Here is a 14,720-nt window from a genome sequence, read left to right on the forward strand (position 1 = left end):
CCCATCGAGCGATCTGGACCCGCGCCCACCATTTTTTAATACCTCCTGACCTGCCATGATAAAGAGTAAAATAAATTAGTACAACATAAAAAAATTGAATAACTGACATGAATAATAATATGTACATATATAATTTAAGTTGGGATGCATACAAACTAATAATCATCATCAATAAATGCATCATCATCTTCACTATCACGCATGTCTTCATGAATGTCGTGCTCATCGGGTTCAACGACATGAAGTTGTGGAAGGCCTTTCTGTAATCGGTAAAGCATTGATAGGTCATCCGCATTAGTAACGCCTTCTAGTTCCAGCTCTGCTGGTTCCATCTCACGGGTGAAGTCGGATTCATTGTCGCTGTCTAGTTCCATGTTCTGGGGTGAAGCACGGCGGTTCTTGAAATGTTTCTTCGAAAGACGTGTTTCTTGGAAGAATTCTCCATCATATGTGTCTAGGTTAATGTGAGGTTCATAATCCTGCTCATCTGTGGGAGGTGGTCTAACACGTGGCGACACTTCATAAACAACATACCAAGCTTCCAGATTCTTATTAGTTTGGCATGCCCACGGTAGATAGAAAACTTGGGTCGCCTCCTGAGCCGTAATATAGACATCGGGAACATCTAAATGGGTGCTTGGATTGATTTCGACTAGTCCTATATGTTCATGAGTCCTTCTAGTCTCCTTCAGGTGGAATCAATAACATTTGAAGACTACGACGTTCGGTGGGTTTTCACCATAGAATTGAAGTTCATAAATTGATTCAACTCTTCCATAATACTCGTTACCACCTTCGCCGATAGCAGAGACACAACAATTTATAGATTTCTGGTCGGGCATAGATAGCTCTTTGCCAAAGTTACAAAAGAGATACCCGTTGATGTTGTATTTCTCAAATGAACGGACCTTATAGTCAAAACCATTAGCGGCTTGTTTCAATTCGGCGTCGATAGAATCTGACCTAGCCTACAAGTTTAATACGAAATGATTGTTGCATTAGCCACAAGTTAGACCAAGAAATGAAATGGTCCATTATTGATAATTACCGTTTGTTTGAACCAAGAGATGAAACCTGGATAGCTGCCTCCATGCTTTGCCAGAAGCTCATACTCTTCGACAAAATCATTTTGGATCACCGCTCCATCCAATAATTTGGCGACGTATCGACTGTATCAAATATCCGAGAATAAGAGCAGTTCAAAGGAATTAGAAGTTACGGTAAAATGTGCCGAGAACTTACTCGATGTACCACCGCACTTGTGTTAGGTTGTTGAAGATATACAACAAAATGTTCCGCCATTCTTTGACATCCAACATTATTGGTTTCGAAGCATCGGCTGGTGCGAGCTTCCCTTTGAATAGGCTAAGGTTGGATCCACCTTTTTTTAGGGTCGGCATCATTGCACGGAGGCTTCGGATTATGCAAATGATGATTTTTGGCTTCGTAGTGTGCTGTCACAAAGTTTGCCACCTCCTCAGCAATGAATGCCTCGGCCATTGATGCTTCAATTGTACGTTTATTATAACATTTAGCTCAAAGTGTCTTCTACATCCTCTCAGTTGCAAAGCACCAACAATTTTGCACGGGCCCACCCAATCTTGCCTCAGTCGGTAGATGTAAAATCAAATGCTGCATTGGATTAAAGAAGCCCGGCGAAAAGATCTTCTCTAACTTGCAGAGCAATTTCGGCGCCAACTCCTCCATGTTATCTACCACGCCAGGCGACAATTCTTTCACACAAAGAGCACGAAAGAAATAGCTAAGCTCCGCTAGTACTAGCCATTCATCCTCAGGAATAAAGCCACGTAACATCACCGACATTACCTGCTCAAGCCATATGTGCCAATCATGACTCTTGAGACCAAATAATTTTTTTTCAAGACTCGCTCCCCTCTTTAGATTCGCTACATATCCATCGGGGAACATCAAGTGCATATTGACCCACAAGATAATTTCCCTCATAGCTGGCCTTCCAAGATGGAACCAGGTCTTTGGCTTCGACCAAGTCTGCTTTCCTTTGCCTTCTCGCATGTTTTGTAATGGTCTATGGCATAGTGTCTCTTGATCGACTCTAGCCTTAGTATTATCCTTTGTCTTCCCATCTATGCTGAACAGTGTACCAAAAACAGCATCTCCGATATTCTTTTCAGTGTGCATCATGTCGATGTTGTGTGGAAGAAGGAGGTCTTTGAAATAAGGCAGATCTCACAAGCATGGCTTGTGAGTCCACGCGTGTTTTGAATTATACCCCTTGAAATACCCTGGACACTCTGATTAGGCTAGAGGTCATTTAACTGATCCAGGATCCATTGGCCTGTCAACGCATGTGGTGCCAAGGTTTTGACAACTTTACCTTTGGTAAAGTTCTTCTTGTCTTTTCTGAACTGATGGTCAGGATCCAGGAACTGTCTATGCAAGTCAAAGCAAGAATACTTCCTACCCTCTTGGAACCAATGAAACTGAAGAGTTGCCTTGCATATGGGGCATGGTAACCTTCCATGCACATACCATCCAGAGAATAACGCCAACGCCGGCAAGTCATGCACCGAGTACATGTACCACGCATGCACTTTGAAGTTTTCTTTTCTAGCGGCATCGTATGTATTAACCCCATTATCCCAAGCTTCTTGCAATTCATCCTTAAGCAGTTGCATGTACACCTTCATATTCTTCCCCGAATAATTAGCCCCTGGAATTATCAACGTCAAAAATATGTTCTTTCTTTGCATAATCTGTCCGGGGGGATTGAGTGGAATGACAAATACAGGCCAACAATTGTATTGGGTTGCTGTCATGCCAAAGGGATTGAACCCATCCGTGGCGACGCACTCTCGAGGATTCCTTGGATCTGCCATTTTATCCTGATGTAATCTATCGAAATATTTCCACGCTTCCCCATCTGATGTGTGTACCACCATCTTATTCCCATCCGCATCTAGTTCGGTTCTTTTGCCCAATTTATGTCATTTGTCTGGCTGTCTCTTGGACCATGAAAACACATTGAAGCCTTGGTATGATTGGCATATACCGAAGAACATTAACTGCAATTTTGGTCCGCCTCTTCTCACCCATACCGTTGTCTAGCACAAGATACCTTCAATACTTGCAAATGGGACAATAGTCCACGTGTGCATACTCCTTCCTAAATAAGGCACATACTTTCTCACAGGCATCTATCTTCTCATAGGGCATCTTAAGTACACGAAGTATTTTGTCCGACTGGTACAGGTTTGCAGGCATCACATGGCCTTTTGGTAGAAAGTGTCCAAGTAGTGTCATGATCGCGTCGTAGCATTCTCTTCCCAAGTTGAACCGAGCCTTCAAAGCCATTACTTCTGCAATGGCATCCAGCTGACAAAGCTCAGTGTGCTCGTGGAGAGGACGTTTTGAAGACTCCAACATTTCATAGACGGCCTTTGCAGATTCCTCCATCTCATCGTCCAAATCCCGAGCATCATCAAAGTCTTGCACCATGTCCTCGATCCCGATACCATGATCGTCGGTGCGATGACGAACCACCTCAGCTCCGGTGTGTTGTATAGACTCACCATGAAATGTCCACACAGTATAATTACGCTTAATACCTCTCCTCTCCAGGTGTTTAATCATTACAGCCTTTGTCCTCTTTTTATAGTTGTGCATCCAGGACAGGGGCAATAGTTTGTTTCCTGGCCATTTGCAAATGCGACTTTCACAAACTCCTTGGTTTTTAGAAACCATTCTTTCGTCATCTCTTTCTGACTAGGGTGACCAGTGTACATCCACGCACGATCGCTCATCTTGCCTAGCTACTAAACACACAAGAAATATTTTCATATATAATTCACCATATATATTCATCAATTAATCAAGTTCGCCAGTTTTATTACGTCCATGCAACCTACACGCTAATAGATAAAGATAGGTCCTAACCCACCTGAGTATGTGCAGATTGGGTTCGTTTTCCCATGCTCTGCTCAGGATCCAACACAAAATTTCGGCAGCACCTCCCCGCTATTCTCCTGATACACGTCTCGGCAATAAACAGAGAGGATGTGTATGGGAAGAACAACAGGGATGCACTGATGAAATTATGCATCGGATCCAGAACAAAGCATATGGGAAAACGAACCCAATCTACACATACTCGGTCTGTCCATGGATAACATTGGACAATTCGGAAGAATCATGGTTATAAATATATGCAAATGCATGCATATTTATAATTGTAACCCTTCCGAATGGGAGGCGCATACTGGTCACGCATACTGATAAATTAATTTACCTATATCTAGCAAGTTTCATCCAAAGAACGACTAGAGATGTCAGATGTCATTTGTGCTCACCCACGAATGCAGGGGTGGAGCTCGTCGAAAGCACGGGGAGGTCTTTGAACAATAGACCTCGCAACAGCTACCTTGCGGATCGAAGGAGATGAAATAGCAGAAAGCCTATAATTTATACCGAGTGAAAAAAATTAGGACATCACATCATATAAAGCATATTGACAGTCACATAAATTTAGGACATCACATCACATCACAACACATAAAGTAAAAAAAATCGTATTGCCAATGACATCTCCTCTTCTCCTCTTCTTCTTCTTCTTCTTCTTCTTCCCTTCTCTTCCGCCTCCTCCTCCTATTCTTCTTCTTCTTCTTCTTCTTCTTCTTCTTCTCTTCTTCTTTCCTTCTCATATTCTTCTTCTTTTCTTCTTCTTCTTCTTCTTCTTCTTCTTCTTCTTCTTCTTCTGCTTCTTCTTCTTCTTCTTCTTCCTCTTCTTCTTCCTTATTTTGCTTTTTCCTCTTCTTTCTTCTCCTCTTCTTCTACTCTTCTCTTTTTTCTTCTTCTTATTTCTCCTCCTCCTCCTCTTCTTCTTCTTGTTCTTATTCTTGTTCTTCTTGTTCTTCTTCTTCTTCTTCTTCCTTCTCCCCCTCTTCTTCTTCTTCTTTTCTTCTTCTCCCCCTCCACTTCTTGTTAATTTTCTTCTCTTCTTGCACTAATCGAATTAACTTAAACTAGTAGTAACCTAATATACACTAACCTAATTAACAGTAAATAACCTAATTTACACTAACTAAAAACTGCAATGAAAAAAAAAGAAAAAAGAAAAAACTCACGGGAAGGAGTAGGTGGGAGGCGGCGGCGCACGGGAAGGAGGTCGCTAGCGCTTGGGGTGGGGCGGCAGCCGGTGGGGCTGGGGCGGCGTCCGAGAGGGAGTAGGTGGGAGGGGGGCGCACAGGGAGGGGGTCACCGGCGCTGGGCAGGGGGGCGCACAGGGAGGGGGTCTCCAGCGCGGGGGAGGTGTGGCAGCCGGTGGGGCTGGGGCGGCGGTCGTGAGGGAGCAGATGGGAGGGGGCGGCGCACGGGGAGGGGGTCGCCAGCGCTGGGCACGGGGAGGGGGGCGCACGGGGAGGGGGGTCGTCGGCATGGGGGAGGTGCGGTAGTCGGTGGGGCTAGGGCGGCGGTCGGGAGGGACCAGGTGGGAGGGGGCGGCAGCGCGGGTGGGCTGTGGGTGAGAGAGAGGGGGTGGAGCGAGTGAGTGGGTGTCGTGGCAGGGGGGAGCACCGGCCGTTATGTGTCGGGGGCCGTTATGTCCCAACCCTTTGCCGTCTGGGGCGGACGACAAAGAGGTGGGGGTGGTGGTGGAAACGACTGTTCTCCAAAGGGTCTTTGTCGTATTCCTCGAGGATCTTTGCCGGCTGCTGGCAGACGGCAAAGAGTTGGCACCTCTTTGCCGTCTGCCTCTGGGCTCTTTGGCGTTTGCCAGAGGACGACAAATATTAGGTAGATGGCACACCATCTCTAGGCCATCAGCCACCTCTTTGTCGTCTGCCAGCGGACGACAAATATTAGGTAGATAGAAAACCATCTCTATGCGATCAACCACCTCATTGCTGTCTGTTTGTTGTAAGCTGACGACAAAGAACTTCTTTGCCGCCCGCCAGCAGACGGCCAAGATTAGGCACATGGAAAATTCTTTGTTTCCAGTAGTGCCTCTCACAAAAGAAAAAAAATAGATAACATGTTTCTTTTTCTGTTTCCGAGAGGCACGGCCATGCCTCTCACGAAAGCAAATTCTTGCATCTCGCAGAAGCAAAATTGTGCCTCTCAAAAAAAAGTGAAACCACATTTTTTTCGTTTTCGAGAGGCACGATCATGCCTCTCGCGATAGAAAAACTGTCCTTTTTAAGAAAGGAAAAAAAGAAAAGACGCTTTTTTCAAACATTTTTTCTGTCCAAAAGCTAAGAAAGACCGGTAAAAAGTCGAAACACCAAAAAACCTGAAAAAAAACCACCTAAAAACAAAAAACACAAACAAAAGAATCAAAATCCGAAAAACGCTCAGAACGTGACACGTGACGCCGACTCATAACACCCCAAGTGACGGCGCATGGGAATGATGGTTGGGAGGCTCTGAAGGAGGGCTCCCAACTACCCAACTAGTTGTTCTAGACATGCATGTATTCAACAACGGTTTACGTGCCTAATCGATCTAGCCTCCTCGACTAAAATGAAAAAACTAAGGACGCGACTAGCTAGCACAGAGGATCCCGTTTGCAGGAGCGATCGCTCTCCTAAAAAGGAACTAGCAAACCCACATGCGACCAGGACAACCTAAAAAAGTAACCCCGTGCGGCCTCGTGCCTGCTTCCGTGCAATTATTTACCTTTCCTTTTTTGAAAAAGCTACATCTTTTGAACCGAGCGTCAAAATTGCGATCCATTTTCACGGTCGGGTTTTTTTACAACGAGTTCTTCAAAACTAGATCCCATATGGATAGGTTTTGACAATCTTTTTTTGGGCAACATTGGGTGATATTGAGACAACATTAGTACTATATGAAAGAAATTTCTTTTGGCCTAGTTTGAGTGCCTATTTGGTTGATTTTTGTAAAAATGAGAAAATCACACAAAACATGAGGTACATGTAGTGCTACGTACGAGTAACTTCACTGCTCTATGTGTACATGTGAATCTTTTCAACATGATCTCAACTTCCCTATTGCTGTTGCTCAATTGTGTGTCACTGATGATTAGTTGCATGCGGTTGATGCTTAATTGCCTACAAATAATATGAGATTACCAAACATTGATGCCTAGTTGCCTATTTATGATGATCAATTGCCTATAGTTGATTCTTAGTGTAGGATCTGGAGTATGTCTAGAGGGGGGGTGATTAGACTACTTGACAAGATTTTTTTTTTTGCCTTTTCCCAATTTTACTTGCGAGGCAGCTACGACAGTTATAACAAGTCAAGTACACCCTACACATGCAGTTCTAATACTATAGTAGAGGAAAGTAAACATGCAAGTGTAAAGTAGAGGAGTAAGGTAGGGAGATCAAACGCATGAGGCACTACAGGAATCAGCTATTTTGATGACAGGTATAATCTTTGCCGTCAGCAAATCATCGAGGCAGACGGCAAACAGGAAGTTTGCCGTCATGGGCAGACGGCAAAGCGATACTATCGCCAAAAATCACGAAAAGTAGACGGCAAAAAGAAACCACACGACAAAAAAATTATGCCGTCAACTATTTGGGGAGATGACGGCAAAGACACGATTTTTGCCGTCTACTTACGCTACGAATGACGGCAAAATAGATGTCCACGGCTGTGGCTAACTAGCCTAAACGGCAGGCAGTTTTTCCGTCTTGGATTAGCAAGGGCAGACGGCAAAAATTACCTTTGCCGTGAGGTATGCGTACAGAAGACGGCAAAAAACCCAAGTGGTGCACCGGATAAAAAACACACCGGCTAACAAAAACAAAGCCCGACCCTCTCGCGACTGGCTCCCTCTGGTGAAAAATAGCTAGGGTTCCACCGACCGCGAGAGAAGCCGCCACAGGTGCCCTCCCCGGCCGCCGCCGTCCGTCTCACCACCGCTCCATTCTCACCGGTGCCCAGCTTATTTCTCTGCTCGTCTCTCACCCTGCTGCCCGATGGGGAAAATCTTTCCCTCCCCTCCCCTCTCCGCCGCCGGCCCGCCCGCTTTCGCTTCGCTCCGCCGTCTCCAATCAATCCCGCCTCCGCCGCCCACTCCAAAAGAATCCCCCTCCCGCCCGCTCCCGCCGCCGCCGCGGCGTCTGGAACGGAGGGAAAGTGAGGTCGGACCAAGTGTAGCCTTCTTGGGATGGGTTTCGTGGCGCAGGCTGCCGTCGAACCCGCGGCAAGCGGCGGCGCGTTCATTGGGAGGCCGGCCGAGGCCATGAGGATGAAGCGGAAGACCCCCTCCGAGCTGCGAGTAATGCCTCCCCATTTTTTTACATCATATCCCCAATCCATGCTAGTTCTTTGTCACTACAACCCGCAGACTACTAACTTGCATACATGCATATGTATAGCCAAGGGAGCTGCAAATTAACCGCACTGTTAGTTTTTCACTTGCGAATGCGTTCCGTAGAACCATAGGCACTGCAGTATTTCGTATTTTTGTTACAAAGGGTTTATATGTAACACAAGGCCTGTCAGAGCTTCGTCTCCACCTTACATCGATACATTACACACTTAAAATGTAGCAAGCCCTGCAGGAAGCTAGCATTATATGCTACAGGGTCGCAGATGGACACTGAAACTTGTTCCATTGATTGGTTCCTGCAGGATGAGGAGTTGAAAAATCCAGAAAGGTTGTGAAAGAAAATTGTAAGGTCAGACATTGTTCATTTTGCCAGCCATAGTGGTGCTCATTGCTCTGCAAGTATTTGACACCATCGTGTTGAACCACTTGTTCTATTATATAATTAACTTGTTCTAATATCTTGAAAGCAGGATGCTTTACTGAACAACGAGAAGGCTCCCAAGTCTCTTGATACTGTAGCAACTTCACAGTCTGCAGAATCTCCGTTTCCAAGGTAATTATTTTACACATGAAGTGGATATTGTTTCATGCCATATCCAGGCTCTTATTTGCATTTCTTTTTCCAAAATTCAGCAACGATGGCGACTCTGCCCAGTTGGACTCTTTTGTTCCATCGCTTGCGGAAGCAGCAAAACCAGGTTTTAGGAAAGCTGAGAAACACAGCAAGAATGCTCTGCGGAGTGTATTAGAGCTTCACATTGGTGATGAGAAGCGGGTTCGCTCTAGCAAATTTGATATGGTAAGGAATATCTACCTAATTCACTACTATATATGTATATATTAGCTCATCATGTAATCTGTCTACTGCTTTTTGTAGGACAAAGTGCTGAAAGGGTTCGGAGCTCGTCGTGCTTCCGGAGCTTCCAGTGGCACTAACATTCAGGCCAATGATGTTCCTTTGAAGTATTCAGAGATGTGCCCTTCCAAGATCACAATACCAGGAAAAAAAGCTCCTTTGGATCTCACCATGAAGACTACCCTGCAGTTTGTTTCATCATCTTCTGTGAAGTGGTCCGTATGCATTAGCTCCTCTTGAATTTCTTTGTTGTTTTCATTTAGATAATGCACCCTTCCTAGACAAATTTCATGAGTATCTTGATTTGGTGATATAACTTCGATTGACACTCTAAAAATCAGATATGTAAATGGTCATTCTGTCTCATTGGATGCTTACTGCACCTGCAATTTTTTTCCAGATATTTCGATTAGGTATTGATGTCTGTATGATCCAGTGCTCCAAGTGATATCATGTCTAGTACAGCATACGGTCACTAGGAAAAAAAATTGAAAATTACTTGCAAATTGAACCCTCTCTTCTTTGTTTAGTTTTGCTTAGATTTTCTGTCTCAAAGGTCCAAATTATAATAACTCTTGCGTGGAACAGGTGTCACAATTTGAGTACAAGTTGGAGGGGCAGTGTTGCCGAGCCCCTTACTCAGAGTTATAATGGTAGCCCTCAAAGTTCAGGACGCATGAGGCAAGAGAGCATCAAGGAATTCTTATTCTCAAAGGCACTGCAGTCATGGGTATATCCACAATCCATGTTACCTGCTCCCATCGTATCTGCTATGCTCTCATCAACTGGAGAAGGAGGTAATTACTAGACCTGCACTATTGTTTCCTTTTCAAGATAAAATATCCCCGTACTTTCCTGGATGTATCTCTTTACCTTCTCCTTCTGGCATGTAGAAAAAGAGTTCATTGACAAAAGGTATCAGGATTGGGAAGATTCTTTTTAGAATCTTTACTACATGTTCGGGAAGAATCTGTTGAATATCTTCTATGGTATCTTCTTGCTCCTCCGAAATCGATCCTTCGTAATAATTTGATAATTATATGGAAAATTTAACTGTTTTTGTAAATGTACAAAGAATTCTGAACTCGTTAAGATTCCACATTTGTCTCATGATCACCTTCGCTTGCAGTTATATTTCATTTTTCTTGGAAGTATTGAATCTTTGGGTTTTACTAGACTGTTATTCTATGACTCACCCTCGTTCATCTTACTAAACATCACTTTTGTTACTGTAGTTTATACGACACAATTTGTTGCTCTATTTTTCAGTGGAAACTGTTTGGATAAGCAGTCCTGTAATGCCTACTTGTCACAATCTACACGTGGCATGAGGTCACTACTACGGAAACAGGTCAGTCCTTCATTTTGTTTTTCAGACCTCATCATCATTTTCACATTTCTATTTAAAATCCCTATTAAAGTGCCACATTTCTGTTACGGACCAACAATTATGTACATTACTGCCTGCAACTTCTAAATTCTAATTATTTCAATTAAGTAGATCAACTTATTGGTTGACAAGTGCTCATTTCTTCATTTCTTCATGTAAAAGAGTATATTTTAGATTTCTTCATTTCCCTCTTTCATTTTTTTGGGGGACTTATGGCATATGAGTTACAACATCATACTTGTTTCACATGTGAATAAAGCATCTTTAATACTTTTGTGATTAACCCAATGCTTATTCTATTTTTTTGCCCATTTTGCTGAAAGAAATATCTTTTTGGTTGTTGAAGTCAATTTTCTATCCTTATTTGGTACCATAATAGGAATGAAATATTGACTTGGTATATTGGTCTCTGGGGCATTGAATTGCTCCAAGCTAATCCAAGCTGTGTTGATTTAAATCTTTATACTGGGTTAAAATATCATTGTCACTTACAATCATATTGTGTGACCATGTGGTTGCATTGTTGCAGGGTGTTTGCTTTTCTATGCCCCTTTGCAAGGCTAAAGTGGAGGAGGCTAACGAAGACGACCTGCTTGAGTTCTCAAAAATCCGAACACTCGACCTGGGCCAGGTTCTATTTGATTCTTCAACTTTCCCTTATTTTCTTTAGACAGACTGCAGCTACCGGACTGACTAGGATTGTTTTCTATTGGATGAGCAGACACTTCATGTAGATGCTTTATCTGAGGTTGACAATACCACGCAGTCGCTCCTTTCGTTTACTGGCAATAAGAGCGTTCATGGCTTATATGATGTCTTGTTGAACTACAAGTAGGGTGATTAACCTGTAATAATCATTCTGTTCCTTTTACCCCCCTGGGTTTTCATGTTGTGTAATCTAATCTTGTTATTTATTTTTCAGGTATTTCCTGAATTCATTATCTGCCACGGATATCCCGGTGCTATATTCACCGGCGCCATTTCAAAATGGATGCCTCCATATCCCGGATCAACTCCAGACATGATTATTTATTAAATTTGTACTCATCTAGAACCATTCTTTTTTTCTCAAAAGTTAAATTCTTACTAGTCTTCCACCCGTGCATTTGCACGGGCTAGTTATTACATACAACTTCAGCAGTATGCATGAGATATCATTAAATGAATTATTTCGTTTTCCACTCCTCCTATTGATAAAACATAAGAAATTGTAGTATTGGTAAACCATGTACACATAAGTTATTTTATATAACAAAAATATATGAAAATGACTACTCTATGTTAACTATTTTCGTAATTGTTACCCAATATATATCATGGAGATAATAATTTAATGAATCAATGAAATCTGTATCACATACATAATTATTTTCTATTTCAAGAATAATTTGGTAAAAATGTAGGACCTGAGCTATCTTCTAGGTCTCCATAGAATACATGACTCCTTTTTTTCCGTGAGAAAATGGGACTCCTTGATCGGGAGAAAGAATATAGAAGAAGGAACGGTACAAATCTATCATAGAGGATTATGTGTGTGGATAACCTGAATAAAATGAACATGCACGCCCAAAGCTATGTATTAACACTCCGTATGAAAATAGGAGTCCTTGATCGGGCCTTCTTTTGTCTGATTCATTAAAAAATAATTCTACTGATCAGTTGTACATTAAATCTGACCATCATAACTTGGTCCAATTAGATTAACGGATGTAGTATTTTTAATAACATGGTAATTTCTGTGAGTCTCTAATTAGTAAGTTGATTAATTATAGATTAAATCTGGCCGTTATAACTCGGTCTCACCAGATTAACGGCTCTTATTTTCTGATTAACGTGGTAATTAGTAACATGATTAATTATAGATTAAATCTGGCCGTTATAACTCGGTCCCACCAGATTAACGGCTCTAATTTTCTGATTAAGGTGGTAATTTCTTGAGAGTCTCTAATTAGTATAAGTATAGATAGGCTGCGCAAATTTGAAGCTGAAATCCCTATGCATTACAACGTACACATGCTCTGTCACGAACCAAACCAAGAACGGTTGTTCATTCACCTGGGAATGGGCATCAAGTCCATGTCAAGCTGTTGCGCCATTGCATTAGTTCTAATGTGGAGCATGATCAATTATTTTGAAGTGATTAGTGTATTTGGTTATGGTTATTTTTCTTCCTTGTGTTCTTGTTAATGTTGGGGGGGGGGGGCTGGCATGTATAATGTTAAACACTAAGAACTTACTTGAAGCTCTTGAACTGTCAGGTTTGGATCCCTGCAGAAAGAGTTAATATGTAGGTCATCAGTACAGTAATAATAACAATTTAGCTCTAGGAACAGGAAAAGAAGCTAAAATGATGAGTAGATAGCCATTCCAACATTAAGAAGAACATAAGGAAGAAAAGTAACCATAACCAAATACACTAATCAGTTTCAAATTTGTGCAGCCTATAAGAATTTAATAAATACCTTTTAGAAATTATGACCCAGCTACTTTGGTCCAGCCCAATACAAATTAACATGCAGGCTGGGGCCCCCTAGCGTTCAGGGGCCGGGCCTGTCCTTAAGTATTATGCTATATATATAGATGTGCTATGTATTATGCTATATATATGGATGTGCTATGGATTAAGGATGTTATATACATGATGTATGGATTATGGATGTGTTATATGATGTATGGACTAAGGATGTTATATATATGATGTGTGGATTAAGGATGTTATATATATGATGTATGGATTACGGTTGTGTTATGTACTGTATGGATTACGGATGTTATATACATGTTGTATGGATTATGTTATATTTATACATATGTTGTATGGATTATGTTATATATGTATATATATGTTGTATGAATTATGTTACATATATATATGTTGTATGGATTATGTTATATATATACATTGTATATTTATGCTCTTTGCTGTCATGTTCATGACGGCAAATAAATGTGGCGCCCTCAGCATGTGGTTTGTCGTCTTGTGTAACTTCACAAGACGGCAAAAGTATGGCATATTTTGGTGTCATGTACAGATTAGACAAACGGCAAAAAATATTCCATATTTTGCTGTCATGTACGGGTGAGGAAGACGGCAAAAAGGCTAACGTCGACCGACAGTTAGGCCGTTCCGTCTTCTGACCATTTTTTACCGTCTACTAGACAAGCTGACGGCAAAATAATTTCACTGACGGCAAACATTTTGCCATCTGCTCTGTCGGACGCTGACGGCAAAGATACCCTTTGCGGGCACATGGTCTGACGACATTATTTGCCGTCATGGGCTGACAGCAAAAATTTTGCCGACTGTAATTCGCTCTTTGCCGTCTGTAGCGTCCTGACGGCAAAATGCTCGATTCCTGTAGTGAGGTTGACACGGCGATTTTTGGCATGGTTCCGAGACGTGGCGCTATCATACGTCCATGTTAGTGGAGACTTCAACCCACGGAGGGTAACGACTGCGGGAGTCCACGGAGGGCTCCACCCACGGAGGGTCCACAAAGAAGCGGCCTTGTCTATTCCACCACGACTTCCATCCACGGAGGACTAGCCTTACTCACGGTAGATCTTCACGAAGTACGCGATCTCTTTGCCCTTACAAACATCTTGGTTCAACTCCACAACACGAAGTAGGAGGCTCCCAAGTGACACCTAACCAATCTAGGAGGCACCGCCCTCCAAAAGGTAATAGATGGGGTAGATCAATGAACTCCTTGCTCTTCTGCTTCTAAAGATAGTCTCCTCAACACTAAATCTCTCTCTCACAGAATATGCATGGGTAGGCGAGGTTGATTTGGCAGAAAGCAGTTTGGGGAGGCTAGAGATCAAGTTTCAAATGATTGGATTGGAATATCTTGGTCTCAACACATGAGTAGGTGGCTCTCTCTCAGAAAATGGATCTGGAAATGAAGTGTGTGTTCTGAGTGCTTCTCCCATGAATGAGAGGTGGGTGAAGGGGTATATATAGGCAGCAGCCAAAATCTAACCATTACACACTAAGGAGCAAACTGGGTGAAACCGAAGTGGACAACTCGATGGCATCGATTAGCACAAAGATGTGAACTTTTGAATATCGGTGAGACCGATATATAGAACTCGGTGGCACCGAAAAGGTGACTAACGGTCAGGTGGCGAAACTCGGTGGCATCGATACTCAAACTCGGAAATTGTGATTTTGTGTATCTTGGCAACAGAAT

General features: G+C 42.6%; 1 pseudogene; it reads left to right on the top strand.

The window, feature by feature from the left end:
- Positions 1 to 7,925: 7,925 nt before the first annotated feature.
- On the top strand, positions 7,926 to 11,552 carry LOC123396729 (annotated as a pseudogene).
- Positions 11,553 to 14,720: the final 3,168 nt, after the last annotated feature.

This window comes from Hordeum vulgare, chromosome 5H (genome assembly GCF_904849725.1).
Source record: "Hordeum vulgare subsp. vulgare chromosome 5H, MorexV3_pseudomolecules_assembly, whole genome shotgun sequence".
NCBI lineage: Eukaryota > Viridiplantae > Streptophyta > Magnoliopsida > Poales > Poaceae > Hordeum > Hordeum vulgare.